Source organism: Ambystoma mexicanum, chromosome 12 (genome assembly GCF_040938575.1).
Source record: "Ambystoma mexicanum isolate Mex_15411 chromosome 12, UKY_AmexF1_1, whole genome shotgun sequence".
In the NCBI taxonomy this organism is placed as follows: Eukaryota; Metazoa; Chordata; class Amphibia; order Caudata; family Ambystomatidae; genus Ambystoma; species Ambystoma mexicanum.
In genome coordinates, this window is record NC_090936.1 from 608,709,825 (window position 1) to 608,737,473 (window position 27,649).

Here is a 27,649-nt window from a genome sequence, read left to right on the forward strand (position 1 = left end):
TATGGAGTTCTTGTTTCAATAATTGGAAAAGCGAGCAGTATCCTTATTAATTTTTCACTGAAATTCTCTTTGGCAGTGCGTATGGTGGTGCCCAATGAAAACATTGTAGGGAACATTCGAGCAAGGGTTCCTGTTCATATTGTGCTCTCATCTTTCGTTAAAGTGGAGAAAAATTTTAGCGATCAGAAGACATTCCTGCAGAATCCTGAGAATGGTCAAGAATGAGAAATAGCTGCAGCAGTTATTGAACAGATTCTGAGGCTTTCTGGGTTAGTGGGGAAACGTAAATGTACCCACCACCAGATAAAGTGCTTATAATGGCTATTGAATTGTTTCACTTTATAATTGAGGAATTTCCATATGCTGTTGGAAGACAGACCAATGTCAGAACATTCCTGAAGGACCCGAGAAACAATGCAGTACTGTTGCAATTCTTGAAAGATATAATAACCAAAGTAAATGTGTATTCTGAAATACCAAGGAGTATTGAATGAATCCTGTCAAGGGAGAAGAGCCAATGGTTTGGTGATTTAGGAACTTTGGTTCATGCTGAAAAAAATCTGCATGTCATCTGACATTAGACAAATTTGAGGTGTTCATTGGGAACTGGTGTATATTATTGAACTAATCCAGCCAGCTGAAGCTGTTTGAGGAACATTGTGAGCCGATTCAGCAGATTCCATGGTCGTATTGCATGATGTCGCCCTAGTAAACATATTTTCCTTCCTTAAGTAAGGCAAAATGGGCAGCATCAGAAGTGTCTTTATCATGGAGGATCATGAGAGACGTCCACGATGTGTGAAAATATGTTGTTGCCGCCTTTCATATATGTGTGTCAACTACACCTGTGTTTTATTTATAGTGGTATTGTTGTCACTTGCAGTACCAACCGCATACTATGTCCAGACAAATGAGGTAAAAACAATTATGTATCCTCCTATAAGAGAGAGAGAGAGAGGATACAAACGTGGCAACTACTAGGCAGCAGAAACCTAATGTGATTGTTTCCACTCTAAAGGTACCCCATAGAGCACCTGATTCAGTGATAATTGAGCAGGATAGGGAGAGGCTTTTTGCACATTCCCCTGTACAAATAGCACATGTGAATGCACCCAGTCTACTGACACAGGCTTCGTTGATTGGTTCACGAAGGAAGAGTTATACTGAAACGCTTCATGATCTAATAATAGAGGCTCATGTAAAAGAGCAAGACCAAAAAGAAATTCTAAAGAAGATGAATATGAGCTGAATAACTATTTGGACAGTACAGCGCATTTGGGGAATAACATTTGCTATCAGCATATGAAGGAAGAAGGAAGAAGTACATCAAAGGAGGAATGCTTTGTATGCGCACTCCTGCCCTATAGTATGGGGAAGTCCAAGATCTTCAAAGCTATTGAAATAGACATTCAGACAGCTCATTGTCTGTCACACATAGCGCTCTGCAGAACAAGAGGCCAGTTCATGGGCCGAGATGCCTACCTCAAATGGGCAACTGAATGGACAGATCCAGATGAAGATGATTATGTCCAGGATACGAAGACAAGAAATAGGGTGCATACTAAGAATCATCCAGGAAAATCCAGTCCAGGAAAATCTGCAGAGGAAATTCGTAGATGGAAGAACAGAGGCCAGATGCAGATTTGGGGATCGGTGTTATCACCAGATGTCTGGGAAGAAGGAGTGGTTATTTGCAGAGCCTGGGTAATCATTGGTTGTTACTCGCCAGTTGTTGATATAGTGCAGAATGGATGTAAGCCATTATGGCCAAGACTTGCTAAGCTACTGACCTCGGTCGAAGACAGAGGAGGACCTTTGCAGATAGTGCCCCTGGAAAAATCAAAACTGTGTTTCAGGAATAATGGCACAGAAAGGTTGGAGAGAATCAGAATTGTGGGCACATTTTTGATGTACTCCAATAGGGAAAAAGATATCCCTCTATTTCTATTTAAATTCATTAAACATTTGGTGCCAAAAGAGGCGTACATTTTACAATGTGTTAACAACGTGTGAACTTCTATTATTTGCAACAGAAAGGGTCATTTAGAGCATTTGGCAGTATTATTCAGGATAAAATATACAGTCATAGAGGTCAAACCGATAGAACAATCAGAACGAAAACACTAGAGCTGACTTATGGATTTTAATCTTCTGAGTCCAACAAGTCGTACATTAGTAAGCAAACAGTAGTACAATCAGTGTTCCCTATTTGCACATGAAAAGGACACTTGTAGGTATTCAATACAACAAAGGTGAGAGCAACAAGCGTTTATAAAAAAACACTTGTAAGGAGTAACACAATTGTAAAGCTGTATAATAGTTACAGTGCAAACAAACTCTAGATGTATGGATTTGATCATTCAACAGTTCGTAAGTGAAGTCTCATATTCAGGTGTGACCCGAATAAGACCGACGCGTTTTGGTTCATGGAACCATCTTCAGGGGATAGACTTCATTTTTATTTTCATAAACATTAGATTCTAACACAGTCTCTGTGGGGTAGGAAAGAAAGAAGATATTTCAATAAAAACTCTCTGATTTACATGAAGTCAATTAACATAGTGAGACGAGTCAGAGTCACTAACCTTGCTGATATAAGTGCCAGGAAACAGTCAGGTAATCCAGACAAGAAACAACGGATAGCCAAAAACCACAGTATGTTGGGGTATCTATGGAGGTAAGGACAAAAGTTAAGCTATTAAGCCCACCAATAACGGGCAATCAGTCCATAGTGAAGAGAAAGAGAGATTTAGAATATAAGTACAGACAGTAAACAATGACAGACTACGACAAATCGTTAGGCATTAGCCCGTGCGAACAAATGCAAGTAAACCGCATGAACAAGGGGAATTGGAGGCTTTAGAACACTGCACGAGTGCAGCAACACATACCAGTAAGGTTTAGCTGTACAGTAAAGTCCAAGGTATATAATAAAAGCGAGTACAATAATATAATACTAAAGTCTCAACCAAGCAAGGTACGTAGACCAGGTTATTGCAACGTGTAACTGGTTTCAGGGAAACAAAAAATGCATACCTTCCAATGCGAACACGCAATGAACATCTGGCCGCTGCTGTGCGAGCGAAGTAACTGAGCTTCCCAAAACTACAGCGTCGTCTTGGTAACCCCGCGCATGCGCGTGAGAGCACCAAAAGCGACGTCCATCTTGGTGTGGTGTATGTGTGGTGTATACCTTGGACTTTACTGTACAGCTTAACCTTACCGGTATGTGTTGCTGCACTCGTGCAGTGTTCTAAAGCCTCCAATTCCCCTTGTTCATGCGGTTTACTTGCATTTGTTTGCACGGGCTAATGTATAACGATTTGGCGTAGTCTGTCATTGCTTACTGTCTGTACTTATATTCTAAATCTCTCTTTCTCTTCACTATGGACTGATTGCCCGTTATTGGTGGGCTTAATAGCTTAACTTTTGTCCTTACCTCCATAGATACTCCAACATACTGTGGTTTTTGGCTATCCGTTGTTTCTTGTCTGGATTACCTGTCTGTTTCCTGGCACTTATATCAGCAAGGTTAGTGACTCTGACTCGTCTCACTATGTTAATTGACTTCATGTAAATCAGAGAGTTTTTATTGAAATATCTTCTTTCTTTCCGACCCCACAGAGACTGTGTTAGAATCTAATGTTTATGAAAATAAAAATGAAGTCTATCCCCTGAAGATGGTTCCATGAACCGAAACGTGTCGGTCTTATTCGGGTCACACCTGAATATGAGACTTCATTTACGAACTGTTGAATGATCAAATCCATACATCTAGAGTTTGTTTGCACTGTAACTATTATACAGCTTTACAATTGTGTTACTCCTTACAAGCGGTTTTTTGTAAACGCTTGTTGCTCTCACCTTTGTTGTATTGAATACCTACAAGTGTCCTTTTCATGTGCAAATAGGGAACACTGATTGTACTACTGTTTGCTTACTAATGTACGACTTGTTGGACTCAGAAGATTAAAATCCATAAGTCAGCTCTAGTGTTTTCGTTCTGATTGTTCTATCGGTTTGACCTCTATGACTGTATATTTTATCCTGAATAATACTGCCAAATGCTCTAAATGACCCTTTCTGTTGCAAATAAGAGAAGTTCACACGTTGTTAACACATCGTAAAATTTACGCCTCTTTTGGCACCAAATGTTTAATGAATTTAAATAGAAATAGAGGGATATCTTTTTCCCTATTTGAGTGCATCTGGGCTTGCTGTGTAGCAATACACAGCTTTGGATTCTTTTGCTTTCTTCTGTCCCAAGTGGCCTTGTGACGACAGCCCGATCGCACCATAAGACTGATTGTAATACTGAACACTACCCTTTGTTGATACATTTTTTATGTATAAATCCTACTACTTTCAGACTTTTTACTTAACCTGTCTGTGCACCCCTATACTCCTCTTTCACACATTTTTGATGTGCCAGGAATGAAAATTGGGACAGCAGTGATCATGGATCACTATTGGGCATGCAGAGCCAAGGCTTGTGTGAAGCTACCTGAAGGCTAGGGAGGAATATGCACACTGGTGAATATGTTCATGTTCCCGCATTAGTAATTCCAAAAAGTGATTTGATCATTGACAGTTTCCCGAAAGCGACGCTCACCTGGGGAAGAAGAGATCAGTGGAGCTGATAAATCGAATGAAGAGAGAGAACTATTTCTCAGTCAAGTCAATAGAAGCTTTTGACTCTATTCCTTATGAGCACAGATTGTTCAGCCAAACTTCGTCAGTATTCACGATGATCTTCAGGCCAAGAATCCAGGTAGGAGCAAATACCAGATGGGAATTGCTGCAGACAATCAACACAACCATAAAGGAATTCAATGCTATCAAGGAAGAATTAAGAGCTGTAAGGCTGATGGCTCTCCAGAACAGATAGGATAGGTTTACAGCTATGGACGAGGTGTTTGTGCAAAAATTGGAGAATCATTTTGCACATTCATACCTTCTCAGGATGACGAGAATGGCACCTTGACAGAGGCTATAGGAATGCTGACAAAACTGAACAGCCAGATGATAGACGACATAGAGGACATTGATGATGACAGCTGGTTTGGATTTCTCTTTTCCTGGATCCTGCAATGGATGACAAACATGTTCAAGTTTCTTGGAGCACTGATCTTGTTAGTGTTGCTAGGATTCTGTGTGATCAAGATAATAATCACAAAATGCAAAAAGACAGCAAAGAAAGCCATAAGGATGAATATTATGATCGATGTTGAGTCAGGATGGAAGGTCAAGGACTTGACAGATGAAGAAATCAGAAACTTCGTAAAGGCCAGTATTCATGCACCTGAGGGAACGAGGTTTCTGTATCCAAAGGATCATAAGAAGTGTGTGGGAAGATGTATCTACTGCAGTCCACGTGGACAGTGCATGCTTATGACCTGGAATAAGGATGAGCATGTGAAGTCAGCTGTATGCCTGAGAGGGGTCGTAAAGATATGGGTCTCTAAAAAGCATCTCTTCAGACAAGGATGTTTGGAGATGAAAGAGAAAGAGAGAGTGGTTGATGAATTGCCAAGAGGGGGGACTGTGGAGGAGGAGATAAGTACCCGCACCTCAACCACTTTGTCCAGAAAGCCTATATGTTGGAAACCTGAGTATGTGACCTATACAGAGCAACTAAAATTACAGAGGCCAAAGGAAACCCTGGACGCTAGGTTCCCATTGAGAAAACCATATCTGCATTCAAGACAGTGTGATGGCTGTTTAAATGACATCCCAGAAGAAGCAGGATGCCTGACTGACAAAACAGAGTGGTAACATCATGCAAAAGTCAAGCTGACATACAATGAAGGAGATGCAGAGACAAGAGGATGCAGATATTCTATAAGGCATCAAGAAAGTATCAAAGATAAGCAATATCTTTGGCTCAAGATGAAGAGTCTTATGCTACAGAAATGATGAAGATATTAAGCAAGTTCACATGTGTACAAATGCAAAGTAACGCAAGCAGACAAAGTTTTCATGAGGCTAGCTTTATACTGAATAGATTGCGGCAAGCGCCAATGTATGGATAAATAGGAATGAGTAAAGAATGGATAGTCCCATTATGAACTATAAGCAGAGCTGAGCTAAAGAAGAAAGGTCATCTTTTCTAAGTGTGGCACAGTTAGAAAACAAATGGATTACAAATGAAGTTCAGAAAGGCAAGGTTGAACGAGCCAAGAAGCCATGGTCATATCTGGCTGAGAAAAACAGAAATTAGTTACAATCTTGTGAAGGAATGAACCTCCTGTTCATAAGCTAGGAGAGAACAAAGAAGACGTCAGAGACTCATTGGAAAGTAGTCTTTATAATACACTGAAAACTCAAATTTGTGGTCTTCAGTCACGTGGGAGAAGGAGTTGGACTAACAGGATGGTCACACCAACAAACAAGGGCAGAGCGTGCCTCTACTCCCCTGTATCTTCCAGAGCAAAAGAACATTTCCAAGGACAAGTTCAAAGGCCCTAATTGACCACTGACCACTGAGGTGATGATGGATGATGTTCTAATTGGTGGGAAGCGGACATTTAAGACTAACTCACCAGCACCTGGCAGTCTGGCCTGCGTTCGGCTAGCGTGGGCTGAAGGATGCTGACGGAGGTTAGAAGCCAACCAGTGATAGAGGATCGCATGATTAGGAGCCCTATAGTTAAGTAGCCAATAGGGCGTTGTGTATTTAGTGACGTTCATAGTGACCTGTTTTTAGGGAAGGGTTTAGTTGCCCCACCTGATGTTAAAAAACCTATCACCTTTCTCACGCCCATTAGACAAGTATGGATTGTATACTTAGATATTCCCTTAGACCCTATCACTCTCTTCAGTAGGTTTTCGTAGTTTGCCACATAGGATGACGTTAGTAATACTTAGATTGTATATTCAGTATAAAAGAGTGCTTTTTATAAAGTTTGTTGCGATCATGCTGTGAGACGTCCGTTGATGTCTGTTGTACTCCCTATTTTTGATAATTGATCATTGATATTAAAACAGTTTTTGCCAACTTCCTGAGTCGTTTCTTTTATTGATGTTTGAGTAATCTCTACATCCCCATTCCTCTCAAAAGTATTGCTGACCTATCTTAAAGGGCTGGAAGTCCTCCAGTTCACAAGTATTTCTCATAGGTTCCCGAGCAACATACAAGGCAAAAACCTTAAAGTCACAATACCAAATAATCAGTACTTGCATTATAAGAGGGATTGCATTTCTTATTCTTATTATTTATTCACATGTTACTTCTTTGCTCCAGGCACTCTAAAATGTGTTCAATTGTAATTAAGAATACACAAATATTTTCTTAAATGTTAACAATCATCACATTTTCAAAGTCATAGAAAAGCAATGAAGTAATATGTGAATGAAAGTGTTTGTCCAAGTCACCAACATCACCAACTGTACTAATAAAAATGCAAAACAGAGGGGGGTCTGGGAAACTCTACCAGCACTAACACAGCCCATTCACTTGTTCTTTGGTGGATGGCCCCTGGGAGAGTCTCAACCAAGTCTTTAGCTCACTGTTCTTTTCACAGAGAAGACATTTCCCCGCATATCAGTCTTTGTTCTGATTACTAATAAAAATGGTATGCTATATCAGCAAGATCAACAAAGGTTATTGTGACTGCCCTGAATATATTTCCAATATTAATCACACTTGATCATAATCTATCCAAACACGTCTCCCTTATCAGTGCACTGTTATCACTTTGTCCATGCTTTTCATTTGTGTTGGATTTTGGGCCAGCATGTACATCAAAGCATCAGCGAATTTACAGCTGAACGTGTTCTTGCGTCAATCGACACTTGTCCACCTGAGACCAGCGCCTCCATACTCCTCTTTAAAGACCCCATCCCTGCAATCAACATATCTTTGTTTTCTTTGGCAAGGCTGCTGGGCCTATTCTGCACACATGCCAACACTCCAAGATGGTAGACGCCTGTCCCCTTCAAACCTCTAGTTCATTTCTGCGAGCCGCACATGCGCACTAGCGCCCTGTGACGACTGCAGACATTTTTGAATAATCGGTTGTAAACAGGTTGCTTTTACAGCAGAGACGAGATCATCTGCCGACCGACCGGAGCATTGATTGACTGCAGCCTCGAATGGAACGAGGTAAGTTATGCAGTCCCCTAGGATAAGCGTTGGGATTCTAGAGTACCACACAAAAGGGTCTGTAGAATCTAAACGTGGCACACAAGTGGTATGACATAGTAGTCAACACTCGGGAGCATTGATACTATTCATGGAAGAAATAAATGTTTGTCGTTAGCCTTGCCAACATTCATTTGACCTTAAAGTGTATACTATCCTGTGTTACCCTAGGTTGAACAGAGACGTTATAAAAAACTGTGCCCAAAAATAAGGAAAACAGCCACCTGACTCCAAAGTAATTTTTCACACGATACGGCTACAAACCGCAATTGGGATACTTCCATGACCCTGGGCTGAGAGATGTTAAAATGACACAGAGAACACAACTCATTGAATAATATTTGTGTTTTCTCTTACCCTGTCTCCCCCGTTCCTGTTTCTCTCGCCCACAGGTGCAGTGAGCTAGCCATAAAGACAAATACTCTCTCTTTTTTGTCTTGATAGGCAGCACTAAATCAGGTGCTGTGGCCCTGAAGAAAGTGGTAACTCTACACACCGCTGAAACCAGTAGGCCGAAACAGACCTCAACACAGGACCACTGGGATGGTCCCAAGGTCTATGCAAGGAAATAAATAAACACTTGCTAAGAGCAATGTGATATTTTTAGGACACAACCATATATGATGGCATATTGGGAAAGTGACAAAAATATAGGTTCACTAACTAATGAGAGTTGTTCCACCTAGAACATTTTTTATTTATTTGTTTGTCTGTTTTAAATTGCTAAGCAAGGAAACAGGATAACGCAATTAGATTTCACCTGCTAAGCATTTCGGCACACTATTTTAGTTTATATATGTAAAGTTGTGCTTTTTATAAAAATAGGAGTGACCGTGATATATTAGTTATAGGGCAAGTCTCTGATCAATCCCCTAACCTTATATAAGCGGCCCACCAGCGCTGTCTAGGGTCAGCCACCTCACGAGGGAACAGAAAGAATTGATGGAGGGCAAGTTATTCTATAGTTACACAGAAGGTAACTTTAAAAGTGTAAATAATATTTAATCATTTGCCTGATGATCTATTGTGTGATAAAGTATTGGGGTGTATTGTCAGGTACGATACCTTTGTAGTACCCTTAGTGTTTTCTTGCCCGAATATCATGTACAACTCAAAGGGGTCTCACCTCTAGGGACCAATGGCCACACCAGACCTGGTGTCTCCACATTCCTCTTCAAAGAGCCCATCCCTGCAATCAGCATATTTGTATGTCCTTTGACAAGGTGTCTGGCCTATTCCGCTCGCTAGAACCACATCCGCCCCATCCCTTATCAAACGCAGTTCTCACTAGGGCCATGTGCTCACAATGGGGTATGGGTGTGTGGGCACGCACAGTGTGCCAAATACCATGTGCAGCTCAAAGTGTCTCATCTCTAGGGACCAATGGCCACCGGCCAACCCAGACCCAGTGTCTCCATAATCCCATTTGAAGACCCTGTCGCTGCAATCAAGATATCCATGTTGTGAGGGGTCAGAAATGTGAGGCGGGCGACTTTGTAAAGAGTTGTCAAAATTTGCCATTTTATTAAATCAAAAAGGTTGGGTAAACGCCTCACTGTCCCTACCCTAAAGAGGATTTCCCTGTCTAGTGTAACTCTCTAACAAAGGATATCTGTCCCTCACACCTATACATTCAACAAATCAATAAAGAAATGCAAAGCAGTTCAACACAACAAAACAACATCACAAATAAACCTTCAATATATCTACTGTCCTGGCTCATGATCTGGGTGAATTCCCCTTCCCAGATTCAACCAGGGTTATTCTTCCACAGTTCAAAACAATACAAGAAGACCTGGATTGTAAACAAAGTTCTAACACAGTTCTTGCAACTTCCACTGGACATAAGAGAGTTCCAATACTTCAAAATAGAGTGTTCTTTCTCTTCTTTACATACAAATGAACCTCAAAATAATCTTCTCCACAAGGAAACACAAATTGTCTTTGTCCGGATGATTCTTGCCACAACTGAATGCTTCCAAGAAATGGAACGCCTCCACAACAGGATTATACAATTCTTCCTTCAGCCCCATAAATTATATAACATCGAGTATCAGGACCACAGTACAGCACTTTGTCCACTACTACCTGATCTCTTCCGATGCCAGGCCTACTCCTTCACAGGTTTGCCATTCGGGGTATACTCCCCTGTCTGAACAGCTCTTCAAAAATACAATGTGCTTCAATGGTAACCTTTAACTTGAACAACTTTGTACCTACTTCACAATGCTCTTTGGTTAGCAGCGTTACAATTGTATCAACCTTTCAAAGAAACATGATTCACCTTTGTGCTCTTTAAGATTCCTCTGCAAATTATGCCGCTCTCCCTATGAATAACCTTCTTTGTAAGGGCAGCCTTTTTACCACTTTTGTTTCCCCACTGCACCAGTAACCAAATATTGAAAGGATACAAATATGTTCTGTTTCTTTCTTGGCTTTGATAATGTGTGTTTATATTAGCTGTTGTTATATAGTTCATCAAACATGACTAACAGACTTCACAACCCTGGGGTTGTCTAATACTCCCCTTTCATCTTTGGCAATATCTGTTGCACTTACATTGCTTAGGTTTTACATTCTCTTGGCTTGGGTAATAGTTGTAGGCCTTAGCTTTTAATAATGTGGCCTCCCCGGGTTGTTGGACTTTCCATAAACTCACATGTCCAATTTTACAGTTACTTAGTTTCTTAATATGCCACTTTAGCTTCTTTTTAATAGTTTGGTATTCAAAAATATTGGTAACAATTCTTTCACTCATACGCGAGTGAAACTGTCTGCCCGCACCACGCGAGCGGTATCAGAGCGCTCCAGAGTAACTTTCACACTGTGAACTCACTGGGTAGGTTGCACAGCTCTGATCCTCTCTAGTTGCAGTCTTTCTGCTGCTGTGGCTCCCGGCAAACACTCTCTCTTGTTCTGCCTTCACCCACGCCACTTGTTATTGGAGCCTTGCTTGCTCCTAAGAATCCCTGATGCACGGCACCCACCAGAGACCTCTCCAGAGGTAAGACTTCTCCCACGGCTTTCACCTTCTGCTGCGCAGCCTCTGCAGGATGAGCCTTCTCTCTTGGCTTGGGTAATAGTTGTAGGCCTTAGCTTTTAACAATGTTGCCTCCCCGGGTTGCTGGATTTTCCATAAACTCACATGCCCAATTTGACAGTTACTTGATTTCTTAATATGCCACTTTTGCTGCTTTTTAATAGTTCGGTATTCAAAAATATTGGTAACACTTCTTTCCCTTATACGCGAGTGAAACTGTCCACCTGCACCAAGCGAGCTGTTTCAGAGCGTCCCAGAGTCACTTTCACACTGTGAACTCACCGGGTAGGTTGCACGCCTCTGATCCTCTCCGTGGTTGCAGTCAGTCCGCCGCTGTGGCTCCTGGCAAACACTCTCTCTTGTTCTGCCTTCACCCACGCCACTTGTTGCTGGAGCCTTCCTGGCTCCTGACAGGTTCTGAAGCATTACAGCCGCCAGATACCTCTCCAAGGGGAAGACTTCTCTTGTGACTTTCCCCTTCTGCTGTGCAGCCTCTGTAGAATGAGCCTTCAAAAGGCCAGCAATCCCTCGGCATGCTCCCACTGCACGACCTCTACACCTGGTACATCTGGAGACACATATATAATAATCAAAAAAATCAGGATGTGAGATCCTACAAATCAGCAGGCTATGGTTCTGAACAGAAGAGTTTATTTCAGAAAACCACAAGTGTTATAGTTCAATTAGTTTACATAGCTTTCGATAAGCACGAAAAGGCTCAAAAGGAACGGACAATAGTGATTGAGTTTGGTGGAAATACAGATTGCATATTTACCTCTTTTGTGTTGAGGTACAGAGTTCCACCTAAAGGCACAGTGGTATACTACAATTAGAGGAACATGTACTTATACAATAGTGCACCTGGGACATAGGGTGGTCCAGGGTACCGTAAACACGGGGTGTACACAACATAATCTACAAGACATACACGAAAAAGGGTATTTGCAGTTGTGTCACTGAGGATCGACACGGGTGTGTTTCGGCCAGGAAGGCAGAATTGTTGCCTGGATGGTATTGGCCTTCTTCAGGATGAGCACCAAATGTGGTGTAGTCCGTTTTGTCTGTGAATAGAGAAGGATTTGTAAGGATCTCAGGGTCTAATTGTGTTATTGAATGTTTCATAACTGTGGCCTTGTGTTGCCGTATCGAAGGACAGCTTACCTGCTGCTGTGTTAGCAGTGGTGATGCTGTACAGAATCCTCCAGGGGAAAATGCTGGATGGTAGGTGCACGGAATGCACTGGGGGAGCCGTGGGTTCCTGAGGTAACGATTTGGTCAGGATCCAATCGGCTAGAGGAGGGCTTAAGAAGGTCCCTCGTCTGAAAAAACCAAAGATGGACATGAGTATGAAGCGTCAGTACCAGCGTCTAGGACTAGGGTGAGGGCGTCCCTGGTTCGGTGGACACTAAAGGATGCGGTGGATACCATACATGCATGAACGATCCAGGGCGTGTCGGCAACATGGTGTCAACTATTGCCTTAAGTGATCTAGGGCGTGGAGGGTATTATGGACCCATTCAAGTAAAATTTAAATAAAAGTTAGCGCAAAAGTGGTGTCTATGTTGAGAAGTGCGTCCGAAATGGTGGTGCGTCTGTGTTCTACAGATGGGTCACAGTGCGCCGGAAGGGTCGAAAAGTAACCCGTGGTTACTGTGCATATCATACCTTAAATGTTAACTTGGGCCCACACAGGGATGGAGGTGGTACCGCTATCGTGGACTCCCTGTGAGTGAGTAAACACATCAGTGTGGAGGGTACTGTTCTCTGGAGACGTGAGAGCTAGATTTAGGCACTTACCGCGAGCCGTGAGAGCAACGTGCATCGTCGGGGGATCTGTTGCTGTAATGGTAGCTGTAGCATACAGATGCAACCCGCTTGGCTAATAAGCTAGTCCCAGAGTGGTGTCTGGGCCAATGGCATGGGTGCGAAAGGTGCTAGGACCAATGGGAGTGGTCCTCGCCGTTCCGCGAATGGACGACGGTCTCGGTGGAGGACTGGAACTACTGGAACTGCTAAGGATGCTGGGACATGTAGTGTCCGGTCTAATGGAGGCGCTGAGGAGCCCATGGTGAGGGACGGAAACTAGTGAGAGGCGCTATGGAGCATGGGACATGTGGTGCACAACGAGAGTCAATAATGTTGAATACATATCAAGTGCTGGACATAACATGTGACCACAGTTCTATTCCGTACTCAATAGGTTCATACAGTTTAGTGACATGCATGTATTCAGTTCAAACGCCTGACATCTGTATAAGATTTCCAGGGTCCAACGAGCACAATATGGCATTATTGTGTGTGGTGGGTGGGGTTAGACCCAAAAATGTTTGCACTCTACGGTTATGTTGAGGCCGTGGCGGACTGTGTCTAGTCTGTGGACCCACTTTTGTTCCAGTTTTGTGAGCGCCAGGTCAATGTTGCCTCCGCGTTTCTGGGGCTGCAGTTGTTGCAGCACAGTCCAGGTGAATTGTTCATGCGTATGGCCTTTTTTGTTGAAGTGCTATATATCATGTCACACGGACATTTGATGACGTAGATGACATATCTACTTTGGCAGTTAGTGTGGTTTGTCATGTTCCATGTAAAATCTTTGTAGGTGAAAGTCTTGCTGTTACTCGTGGGGCGGCAAGCCACACAGTGTCCGCAGCTGTAGTGTCCTATGACTGGTGGCAGGTTCCATAATGTTGCTGGGGTTTTTGAGGTTTCCAAAAAAGTATGGACCAACGTGTCCCTTAGATTTTTGTTCTTTCTGAAAGCAAATAGTGGTTTCTTTGCTAGACTCCCTTCATTTTTGATGAGGTGCCAGTGTTTCCTGATGGTGGTTTTTATGAGGTTGCTTATCGGGTTAAACGTTGTGACACAGACAGTTCTGTTTACGGGATCCTTGGTTTTGGTGGTAAGACAGATGGAACGGTCTGTGTTTGCTGCTCTCTTTTTAGCCATTCTTATAGATTTTGTAGTTGTTTGGCGTGTAGGTTGAATTTTTCTTTGTCCGTGCAATTTCTACGGATGCGCAAGAATTGTCCGTACGGGAGATTGTACTTCAGGCCCTGTGGATGATAGCTCGAGAAATGTAGGAGCCTGTTGGTTTCCGAAATAATTCAGTTTTTAGTAAGTTCCCAGAATGGTAGATGTGAAGGTCTAGGAAATTTATGGACTGGAAATCCCACTCTATGGTGAACTTTATGTGGGTGTTTTGCGGGTTGAGCCACTGGTGGAAGTCCAGGAGAGATTCTTTGTTGCCTTCCCATATGACAAGGACGTCGTCAATGTATCTGCGCCATACCTTGATATTGGCTCTGTAAGGATTGTTGTCTCGGTAGATATGGTCGTCTTCGTACTGGGCCATATACAGGTTGGCCACGTCTGGAGCAAAGGTGGCACCCATGCTGACCCCTTTGATTTGTTGGAATAGTTGTTGCCCAAATAGGAAGAAGTTCTCGCCCATGGCTATGCGGATGCATTCCAGGATGAAGTTGGTTGGGGTAGTATTCACATCTCTCCTTCTTTCGAGGCAGGTTGCGAGAGCTTGGATGGAGGTGTATAACGCCTCCACATCTATGGTGACTATGATGGAATCGGTGGTCAGGGTGATGGTGTCTAGGATCTTGATGGTCTCTGTGCTATCCTTGATGTAGGATTGCATTTTACTCAAGAAGGGTTTCAAAAAATGATCTGTGTATAATGACAAGGGTTCCAGTAGTGAGTCGCAGGCCGAGACAATAGGTCTGCCAGGTGGTTTGGTAGCGTGTTTGTGTATTTTAGGCAGAATGTAGAAGGCTGGTGTCCGGGGGTGCATTTTGTTAAGGAAAGTGTGTTCTTCGGTGCAGATCCAGCCCTCATCTTCAGCATGTCCATAGCGCCTCTCACTAGTTTCCGTCCATCACCATGGGCTTCTCAGCATCTCCATTAGACCGGACACTACATGTCCCAGCATCCTTAGCAGTTCCAGTAGTTTCAGTCCTCCACCGAGATCGTCGTCCATTCGCGTAACGGCGAGGACCACTCCCATTGGTCCTAGCACCTCTCGCACTCGTGCCATTGGCCCAGACACCACCCTGGGACTAGCTTATTAGCCAAGCGGGTTGCATCTGTATGCTACAGCTACCATTACAGCAACAGATCCCCTGACGACGCACGTTGCTCTCACGGCTCGCGGTAAGTGCCTACATCTAGCTCTCACGCCTCCAGAGAACAGTACCCTCCACACTGATCTGTTTACTCACTCACAGGGAGTCCACGATGGCGGTACCACCTCCATCCCCGTGTGGGCCCAAGTTAACATTTAAGGTATGATATGCACAGTAACCATGGGTTACTTTTCGCCCCTTCCGGCGCACTGTGACCCATCTGTAGAACACAGACGCACCACCATTTCGGATGCACTTCTCAACATAGACACCACTTTTGCGCTAATTTTTATTTTTATTTTACTTGAATGGGTCCATAACACCCTCCACGCCCTAGATCACTTAAGGCAATAGTTGACACCATGTTGCCGACACGCCCTGGAGCGTTCATGCATGTATGGTATCCACCGCATCCTTTAGTGTCCACCGAACCAGGGACGCCCTCACGCTAGTCCTAGACGCTGGTACCGATGCTTCATACTCACGTCCATCTTTGGTTTTTTCAGACGAGGGACCTTCTTAGGCCCTCCTCTAGCCGATTGGATCCTGATCAAATCGTTACCTCAGGAACCCACGGCTCCCCCAGTGCATTCCGTGCACCTACCATCCAGCATTTTCCCCTGGATGATTCTGTACAGCATCAACACTGCTAACACAGCAGCAGGTAAGCTGTCCTTCGATACAGCAACACTAGGCCACAGTTATGAAACATTAAATAACACAATTAGACCCCGAGATCCTTACAAATCCTTCTCTATTCACAGACAAAACGGACTACACCACATTTGGTGCTCATCCTGAAGAAGGCCAATACCATCCAGGCAACAATTCTGCCTTCCTGGCCGAAACACACCCGTGTCGATCCTCAGTGACACAACTGCAAATACCCTTTTTCGTGTATGTCTTGTAGATTATGTTGTGTACACCCCGTGTTTACGGTACCCTGGACCACCCTATGTCCCAGGTGCACTATTGTATAAGTACATGTTCCTCTAATTGTAGTATACTACTGTGCCTTTAGGTGGAACTCTGTACCTCAACACAAAAGAGGTAAATATGCAATCTGTATTTCCACCAAACTCAATCACTATTGTCCATTCCTTTTGAGCCTTTCGTGCTTATCGAAAGCTATGTAAACTAATTGAACTATAACACTTGTGGTTTTCTGAAATAAACTCTTCTGTTCAGAACCATAGCCTGCTGATTTGTAGGATCTCACATCCTGATTTTTTTGATTATTATATATGTGCCCCCCTGGGTATATCAGGACTCTGCCATCTGGAGACACAGACCCTCTCCGGACCAGCCACGGTCTTTGGCTTTCCAACGGTCTAGGTATCTTCCTTCTCCAGTCTCCATCTTGACTGCATACTGTGGGGTGAAAATACAGCTCCAGAGTGACAGAGATGGAGAGGTCATGCTAGGCCCCTATTATGAGAGTGAAGCTGGCTAATGTGGAGTTCTAGTGAAATATAAAAGCTGAATAAGAATGGGGCTCACTCAACTTTATCAAAATGTGAGGCACTCAGCTGAAGGAGAGTGTGACTCAGAACGGTAATATTGCTAATGATGCCCAATGCATGGGAAAAGACATGGGGTGCTGCATATGCTGACTTCGTTTAAACTGGGAAAAGGCACCTTTTGACAGATTCAAAACTGCAGCAGTGCACATGGGAAAAGATACATTGAAATGCTGTGCCTTTGAAAAATAAAAGGGAGGAATTGTGCCTTACATTAAAAAAGTTAAGCCAAGTGACATATTTCAGAGAAAGACACCTATTTTTCTGTGGCCTATGTGTGAATAATACGTAAAGTGAACTTATGTCTGTCCAAACAGTATGCAAAGAAAGATTGTATTATAAACAACAAGCCCAGATATAATGCTAAATGTTACATGTAAGCACATCTTGTCAATTTAAAGCTGTATTTTCTGGAGTATGGATGCAGCTTGTGTTTTCCCCACTGAACTGAAAGGTCTGTGACTTTGAACATTTGAACTCAAGACCTGTGGGTTGCCCCCCCATCCCCAGGAGAAGCAGGTCTGGTTCAGTTAGAAATACAAATAAATAACAGAGAATTAGATCAAAATTGTGGGTGCTGTAGATAACACGACTAACAGAGATGACCTTGAAGATCAGGTCTCCCCATTAGCTGTGCATTAGTGGCCAACAGAAATGATATTTTCAGGGCTGGCTCGACCGCAAGAAATGACCTCAGAGCCACTAATGGATGATCAAACATTGTGTATGAAACAGAAATTGCTGATAAGCAGATGTTCGTGTCAGTTCACATGAACAGAAATTAATCTTAAAAAAGCTTTGGGCTAGTGTAAAGATGAGGGACACATGTGATGCCTTGCCATGTGATTAACATTGGGCCGCCTTTTCTTTATTAAAAAGAGAATCATATGTCCCAGTGAGCTCATCCTGGACTCATTTTAAAGTGGGCAAGAAGCATGTCGGTGTCATGTAAACCATGTAAATATGAATCCTGTGTGATGTATACAAGTTGAGTTATAAAGACAATTATGATTCCAGCCTTCTCATAATTCCGAGAGAATGGAAAGTTGGTGTGGTGATAGGTTATGGAAGTAAGGTTTGAATCTTGAGGGGTCAGAGTTTTGACTATTTTACCTCAGGAGTAAATCGATAAAAATGGTAGCTCCTCCCTAGAAGTGTGTGCCGAGATATTCTTAGCATTTTCCAACTCGCCATAAAATATAGAACTCAAATAATATATATATATATAATATATTTATATATATATATATATATATATAAATATATTATATATATATATATTATTTGAGTTGTATATATATATATATATATATATATATATATATATATATATATATATATATATATATATATATATATATATATATATATATATATTGAAGAAAGAAAACCAATTCCCAGATCCTGGATGGAACCGGGAAAAAAGTCAGCGGAAATGCACTCCCAAGAACAGTAGAGAAAGCCTGAATAGCTCTCTACAAAGAGGTAAAAACACTCCAATATTAATCCAGACTGACATATATATGTGCCTGCAGTTATCTAAAGAATGGGGGTAACTGCCATGTTGTTAAATTTTTAAGGACAATGAAAAAGTTAAACGCACTCGTTATTTTGGGATGATGAATCGTTCTCCTCCCTCAGCCTCCCTCACCACACCCCCCAACTACTTGTCCTACCAGCAGGCAGTGGGCGCATTGGGGGAGGCAGAGGGAGAGAGCTGGCCAATCCGCAGCATGTGAATTATGATAATAATGGAGTGTCAGCAGCCCTATAAGAGATCAGTTTTCAATCTGAGAGGGACTTTTCTTTGACTTTTGACTCTTGGGACATTTCTTTGGACTTTTGATTTTTTTCTTGACTTTCCCACTCTATTGCTGGAGGTAGTCTACTTCTGGACTCTTGCAAGGAACAACTAGCAGAGAGGCAGGGAGAGCTACCAAAGCCTTACACATTGCGTGGGAGACAGAGACTGGGACATCTAGAAGCTAGCTGGGCCTGCTATTTGAGGAGCCAGAGGAGGTCTGGGTGCTGGCTACTAGCCTTGACCAAAGCCTTTGACCAGATCTGTGATGTTCTCAGAGGAGCCCTGCTTTGTCCCTGGATGCCCCATAACCAAGGCCCCCCATGTAAGTAGATTGAGCCAAATGCCAACAAAAGTGTAGGCGGGGAATCTTCAGGTCTTAATCTCCATCTCGCATATCCGGTAGGAGGGTAGGGGGGTGGAACTGGGGAGACCCATGGCACATTTTATTAAATCTAACTCAAATGAATTCCACTGTAGAAAATCACCCTATCAATTTAAATTGAATTGTGTTGGGAACTGTTCATTGAATTGTGGGGAGGAGGTGAAACTGTGTAGATCCTTTGTGCATTGGATTGAAGTTAAATCAATTCATTCCCATATAGGAAATCACAGGATGAGTCTTGTTGGAGTTTGAAACTAACAAGCTCATGCCCAATGTGTTGGAGCCAACCCCTGCCTTTTAATAAAAAGCCAGAACGATGTTTCCATTGTATTCCCACTCCCTGTACCTTGCCTCCAAACCAGAGGGCTCATATCTAATTGATGCCTGGGGTAGGGGTGCTGGGAGAAAAGAGTTTGATAACAGACTCAGCTATCACTGTGTGAGTCATATTGTTTGTGGTGAAATTGCAAAAAAATCTGATGTAATGTGATGACTGTGCATTTCTAAATTTTACCTGGGTGTTGTAGTATCTGTAAATCCATTAGAAATATAAGTCAGTTAATTGGTGCAAATAATTTGAGATTGTGATATTGTGTTGTGCCACGGCGTTGGTGGCTGATGTTTTGGTTGTTTTATTATTCTTTGTCAAAACATTAAATAAATTTATATATTCTTACCATACACCGGCCTGGTTCCTAGCTCATAGGTGGTACAGAGGGTATTTGCTGGGTGGTGCGTGCCACGTTGCTTGGGGGGAAAGGAACTCCGTGAGTTAAGAGTGACTGCTGTAAGGAACGCATCGTCTCAACAGTAAAGACAGACACAAATGATCACAGTTCAAGGGTGTTTATTAAACTGTAAATGTAGGGAGGAAAAGCGCCTATCCTAAACCTAAATCTAAGATGGGAGCAAGCGTCGACCATCAAATGAAAAATAAGGCTGTCATAGGTGTAGCCATTCACAGACTTATTTTTCATTTGATGGACGACGCTTGCTCCCGGAGGAGTACTCGGCAGGGGTGCCCTCTATCCCCGCTCATATTTGCCATGGCAATGGAACCATTTGCCTGCAGAATAAGGGGAGACCCGGGAATTAGAGGGGTGCGCACCGGGAAGATCCAAAACAAGATAGCCCTCTACGCAGATGATATCATGCTCTACATGGCAGACTCAAGACACACATTACCCAGAATAATTAGAGAACTGCAGAAATTCGAAAAGACATCAGGGTTCACAATAAACTATTCAAAATCTAAAGCGCTGAATATAACCGAAGGTAGCGGGGACATAGCTTTCCTGAAGGAACGTTATCCCCTGAAATGGGAAAAACAGTCCCTCGAATATTTAGGACTCCATATCACTGAAACTGTCAAGAATTTGCTCAAGGCAAACATTACACCTCTATGGAAGCGCCTGCGGGAAGACTTGCAGAGATGGGACGCTCAGGAATTATCATGGTTTGCTAGAATAGCGGCGATAAAAATGACCTTGCTACCCAAATTACTGCATGTAGTAAGCTCAACCCCAGTGGACATCCCCCCCAAAACAGATCCAAGAACTCCAGAAGGCCGTGTTTAAATTTATCTGGGGAAATAAGAGGCCGAGGATCCAAAAAAGGATCCTGATGCGGCCCACGCTTCTTGGGGAGCTGGGCGTCCCTGATATGGGGAGATATGTGTTAGCAGCTCAATTGGCACCAGCACTGAAATGGGCGGGTAAAGACCCTCTTCCAGGTTGGGGGAAAATGGAACAGACTGCAACAGATATCCCATTGGGTAAGCTACCATTGCTAAAGTCAAAAGCAAGAGATACGGGAGGTATCGTATTAGCGGCCACTAAAACGCAAGAGATACGGGAGGTATCATATTAGTGGCCACTAAAATGACTCTACACAGCTGGGATAAGGCTATCCGTAGCAGGGGGGTCAAACTAGGTCTGGGCCCACTATCCCCTATCATGCATAATCTAGATTTCTCGCCTGGACTTCACAAAAGGTTCTGGGAAGGTTGGAGCGAAGCAGACACATTGTCCCTACAAGATATGTATCAGGATGATGCCCCACTTACCTTCGAAGTATGCAAACAAAGGTTTGGTCTCGCCGAAAACCACAGATTTAAATATATACAATTGCGTCACTGGATCTCACACCCAGAGGTAAAAAGAGCAGGGTTACGACCCCCGGTAGGCCTACAACTAACAATATGGGAGGGGACACATGAAAGAGGGATTACTAGACTATACAAGCTACTAGAATAGGCGCAAACAGACGACACCCTCCAGTATATGAAGGACTGGGAGCGGGACATAGGAGAGGAGATTACACAGGAAGAATGGAGTCAAATCTGGAGGAGGTCTCATAAACTATCCAAATCCACGGCAATTAAAGAATCGGCATACAAACTATGTTATCACTGGTATTTGCCCCAAGGTGAAAACACAGAATGATCCCCACGTACCCCCAGAATGTTGGCGTCAGTGTGGAGAAAGAGGAGACATGTTCCAGATGTGGTGGTCGTGCCCAAGGATAAAAGTATACTGGAAAGAAATACTGAGCCTGATCAGGGACATAACGGGCGCAGACCTACCATGGTCCCCGAAAGTCATTCTGCTGGGGGCAGTGGCAGAAGGGATATATGCGGCCTCGGGAAACAGAGCGGCTCTCATAACCCACCTACTGGCTGCAGCAAGGATTACAGTGGCCCAACGATGGAAGACAGTGGAGGGCCCTACAGCTCCATGGTGGTGGGTGAAAGTGTGGGGAGTTATGGCAATGGAGAACATCTGCGCCACAAAATCAGGGACATATCTGAAATTCTTGGCCATATGGGATCCACTTCAGGACTGTGTGGGGGAGCGGGAGAATCAACACTTTAAACCCCAGGCTCTTAGGAACATCCATATCAGATAAAGACAGCAGAAGATATGGCAGAGGGGTTGCCTCATGGAACTGTTCTGGTTACAACCATGGTTTTGATTGGTTCAATTAATAAAAGGAAGGGGGGTGGGTAGGAGGGCCAGGGGGGGAGGGGTGGGGAAAAGTATGAAGACAATACTAGACTCTAAAAGAAAGTTCAAGGGGGTGGAATAAGAGGTTCTTGTTGATAACAATGTTCTTAACACATGTTGTAACGAAAGCTCAACTATTGTCTTAAGTAAAAATGAAAATAAAGTTGGTTAAAAAAAAAATCAAAAAAAATAAGGCTGCCCTCGTGGCGTCTTGTCAAAGTAAAAAGGTCTATACGAAAAAAAAAAACTATTGCCAAATCCTTACAACTAATTATAAAAAGAGTGTGGGATAGGGTTTTCAATAAATAAATAAGTGCTCCCAAATAATAAGTAAGGATGTGATTGTCTTGAGGTCTCAATTCCCCATGTTTTTAGCATGGGACAAGTTGGGACTTTGGAGCACAGCACATACTTGAGTATTCCCAGCACGAGCCAACAGTTCCATATCAGATGTCAGGTTCTTCGATGGTTAAGTGTCTATTCAATACAAGTATTTTGCCTTTGAGGGCCTGATGTTCTCAACAAACAAACACAAAGTTCTATTCCATGATTACTTTAGGTGATGGCTTCACCCCTTGGTCCCCCTCTTCTGGGCGCAGGCCCCTCACAAGTCACATTAAACAAATTAACCAAACAGTTCCTTTCTTAGTGAACTTTGGATGGTGTCTTTCCACCCCTGGATCTCCCTCGCCCGGGCTCGTACCCCAATTGACAAGGGGGACGCTTCACTTCCTCTTGTCTTGCAATATTTCTTGTTTCACAAATCTTGATGTCCTTTTAGACAGTTCCTCAGGATTCACGCCTGTTTGTCGGGTTCACTCTGGTCACCTTTTGCAGAACAGTTCACTGTGGACATCCTTCGATAGGGTTAAGTCCTGTCAACATTCTGTTCATAGTGAATTTAGGCTTCGCCCCTTTCCATTAGAATCCCTCTGCCGGGTTCACTCTTGCCAACCTTTACGGAACTATGGGTCCTTTAGACTTCGCCCCTTCTTGTTGCATCCATCCGCCGGGTTCAATCTTGCCAACCTTTTCAATGCACTGTTTGTGCACTCTTTTTACCATGCAGGATTTGTTTCCCTTAGTTTCCCAATCATCAACCGGTCAAGAACTTTCGACTGCACGGAGGATTTGACAAGAACCCTGTATGACCACTTTGACCCCCCTTCCGCCTTTTCATAAGGCCTTCTATTTACTGTAGTTCAACAGCAGGGTAATCGGCTAGCATTTCTCAAGTGAACACCCACGTGGTGTTTGAATCTGTTATGCTGGCTTTCCCCTTTCCTTACATCAATAGTTCTTTGTTCATTCAAAGTTCAGTTAGCCGCTTTCATTCAACACAATTCAGTTTCTTTATTGGCTCTCCCCTCGACTCACCAGCTGTGATGAACTGCTTTGCTTTCTTGTCTGTAGAGTCAAGGCTGATACCATTGGGCCATGCGTCTCTCCTCGGCTTTGCTGTCAGCAGAGGAGGCGCCCGGGTACCGTTGACATCTGCTGCAACACATGCTGGCTATTGTTTGTGGTTTTACAATTCCTTCTCTTGAGGCTTCACGGGTCTCTGTGCATAAGGGCAAGGTCATTTCTCCCCTTGGTATCCTATCTACTTGCGCCGTCTTTCTCCTTCTCTTGAACTGCCATGCTGAGTTAGCTCTCATGTGTGTGGTCTGCCTTGCTTGTTGTGTGCTCTTCTACTCCATCTTTTATCCATGTGGGGAAGAGAAAGGACCATCAGGTGTGTGTGATTCCGGTTAATTGCCTGACTCTGCCTGACCTTTGTGTCGGGACATGTCAGGTAAACAGTTTTAGCATTAGTCCATTTTCTGTCACCGTGTAAACATAGGATGGAGATAAGGTGCTGTACTGAAATATAGTCCTCGTGCTAGGGGTTTGGGTAAGTTTGGAAGAGTGAGATTAGTAGGGGTTGTGGAATGAACGAAAATGTGGGAATGGTAGTGTGTTGTCAATGAGGTATACTGGGGTTTGGGGAGAGAACAATCAGAGGGACGTGCAAACGAATGACCAGGAGTATTCAGGGAGGTAACAGAAAAAAAGATTCTGGGAGTTGTGGTTTTTGAGTGTAATGGGGTGGTTGGATTTTATTAAGGGAACTTCTTTGGCTGGAAGGGAGGTAGATGTGGAATAACCAAAAAAGGCTTCAGGGACTTTGCCCCTGATAGAATACTGCATCTCTCCTGGGGTATTCCTCCAAGCATAACCCCGGGCTTCCCAACCCAGGTGATCGTCCGCCCCGAGGGTTGGGATCTGAGAGCGGATTCCTGAGGTCTACTTGGGAGAATACCCTCAGGTTTCTCACACTGCCTGATAAATCATGACAATACAATGTCTGTACTGCTCTTTCTGCTCACACTGCTCTCCTCCTGCTTTCTCCACTGCCTGCACCGGAGGGGGCCTTTTAAGACTTCCAGTAGCCTTCAGGTGTGGGTCATTTACATCAATTAATTGACCACTCCTGCATTGTTCCCCTTCAGCCCTCTTCCACATCACAGTACATACGGAAATACGGGACTTGAAGTCCCTAGTAACAAAGTTAGTTGTTCTGACTTCTTTAGTTTTGCAGTAAGCCATTATAAGATTGTGGTTTCGAGGAAAGTTAAACAAGGGGGTTCCCATTCATCCTGACCTGTTGCCCCCTCATGTGACCCTCCCACAGAACACCACCCCCAGGGTCAGGATCAGAAAGCACCTGCCTTTCCCTGGCCACATGATTACTGATTCAGCACAGTGACCATTCACAAGGCCTTGGGCTCTTCCACTTGCCTCTTCACCCTGTGAAAAACCTGAAGGTGTCTCACCCGCTAGTCCCCAGAGATCTGTCATCCAGGTGGCCAGGACACGGCCATCGCTATTGGATCCAGTTCCTGGGGGTGGATTAGTGTAGGGGGATCACCTGGATGGGGCATCCTCGGGGAGTGGAAGTGGGACACCAATGGGTGAGACTTGGTACCCCCTTCCCTGTAACACCTTTTCCCCATCCTATCGTGTAGGATACTTAGAAGATCTACCCTCCCCCCCTTTTCTGACACAAACACTTTCCTACACCGTGAAAGACAACGGATTAACACCAGAGCCGTTTACCTGACATGTCCAAACACAAGGGTCAAGCAGAGTCTGGCAATCAACCATAACTACGCACACCTCACTGCCATTTCCCTTGCCCACAGGGATAACAGGCAGAGCAGGAGAGCACACTTTGAGCAAGGCCTAACACACTAGGAAACAGCTACACCGGACAAGCAGTTCAAACGGAGGAGAAAGGCAGCGAGACCTGGAGGGATGGCAAAGGGGGAACTGCCCTTGCCCTTTTCAACTCAGACCCGCAATGCCTCCGAAAGGGAAATCATAAGACCGGGAAGTCCAGCTGGCGTGTGGTGTGAGACGTGTCAACAGCACACAGAGCTATCCTACACTGACAGCCAAAGCAGGAGAAAGCACTTGCCGCTGTGGTGGCGTCCTTGACTCACAAGACAAGAAAACGCTGACAGTTCAGCACAGCTGGTGAGTCAAAGAAGATAGATAGTAAAACTGAACTGTGCTGAGCCCAAGGTTGCAGGCGGCGACCTTGTTAAACAAAGAACTTGTGTAATGAACTTTATTGAAACCCCAGTAAAAGGTTCAGAATCAGAGTGGTCGGTGACGCAGGTTGCTCATTTGAAGGACTCTAACTGAAGCCTTTTTTGGTTTGTGTTTTTGTTTTGTTAAAACTACGAGAGGCCGCAGAGAAGTGTCAAAGTGGTCCTATGAGGGTCGAGCAAAAGCCCTCATATACTCGAAAGTCTTTAAAATATTGCAGAAAGGCAAACAGGAACCCGACAGAGGGGTGCCAAACTGAATGAACTGTGAAACTGGCAAAATTAAACCGGGCAGAGGGATGCCAAACTGAATGAACTGTGAGACTAGCACATGTGAACCTGACAGAGGGATGCCTGCGAATTGAGGGGAAATAGTGATGTGCCCATGAACATTGTGACGACAAGTGTTAACCTGGCTCAGGGATGTCCACAATGGATAGCTGTTTAAAAAGACATTGAGACTTATTAAATGATACGTTTGTGAGTGAAAGTCCATAGTGAACCCGATTGAGGGAGGCCAACATTGCAAGAGAGATGAGAACCTGGCTGAGGGGATCCAAAAGGGCCAAGAGCAATCGTCCAATGTGAAAGATTACCAAAGGAACTTTTCTTTGTTTATTGTATTGGTTCAGCTGGCCTTCTAAGGCAAGAGACTTTGCAGGAAAGAGAATTGCCCCCAGAACGTCCAGGCATTGTTGGAAGGAACTGTAACCTGGTGCTCACGAGGCCCAGGAGCTCTGCTCAAAGGTCCTGCCTTGTCCCGTGCTAAAAACATGGGGAAGGGAGACCCCAGCACTACCATCCTGATTTATCATTTGGCAAACACCTCTTTCTTTTCTTGTGAACATTATCCCACATTACTTTGTAATTTAGCTGTAAGGATTGGCAATAGATTTTTTTAATATAGGATCTTTTTATTTGACAAGATGCCACTAGGACTGCCTTATTATTATTTTATGGTCGTAGCTTGCTCCTATCCTAGATTGTGGTGTATATTAGGCAGTTTTCTCACCCATTATACAGTTTAATAAACACCCTTGAACTCTGATCACTTGTGTCTGTCTTTACTGTTGCCACCATAAGTTCCTTACAACCCCCACGCTCATCAAAAGGCAGGTCTCACTTGGACTATGTGCTCACAATAGTTGTTTGCGTGTGCGCACATTCGTTTACGAAATTTGACGTTCAACAATCTCCATCAATCTTTGCACATACCAACATATGGCTATGTAACAATACTCTATTAAGCCCCTAAAGAAAACATCCAGCAAACTCTACGGGCAGTCCTTCCATGCGACAAATTCACATACACACCCACTTTTCAAAGTGTTTATAAAGGACTTCAACTCCTTAGCAAGAAAACATCTCTGCAGTCTGTCACAGATATCTGTTACATCCTGCTATAAACATTGGTCCTTGTGGCATCGCGGCAGAACTTGCCGTTCCACATTTGTGAATCCCCCCAGCATGGTGGCGTATCTTTCATGCTATTCATTGAGTGCCGGCATAGTTGTTTCACGTTCTTCTCCGACGCTGCCTGCGGGTCATCTGACCCGATATAAGGAACCGATTGCTTTGCCTCCGCGCGTCACTACTCTCTTAGTCCAGACGCTTCGTAAGTGATCGCCTCCTAGGGATCTTTACTCTCTGACTTGTGCTTGATTGCTAACCTTTTTCCTCTTGTGTACTTCAGAATTGAATCTTCGGGATATCAGGGAATCTTTGACTCCACCCGCCGAGACCCCTCGCAATTTCCCTCCGGACCTCTGTCCGAATCTCGTATTTGTGCCCGGCTGTTGCTTTCTTTCTACGGTACTTCCTTTCCTGACATTTCCCTCCTCTCATTTCCTAGATCCGCCATTCAGCTACTTGCTATTATACTACTAACCCTCCTCCTCTCCCAGGAGTGTTCCTTCCATTCTTTCAGCCTTCCGAGTTCCTTGACACACGGAGCGTAATTTATCTGCATTAGAATATCCGAGGCAGATATAGGTAGGCGCAGGGTTTCTGTGGGACTCTCCTGTTCCGTCTT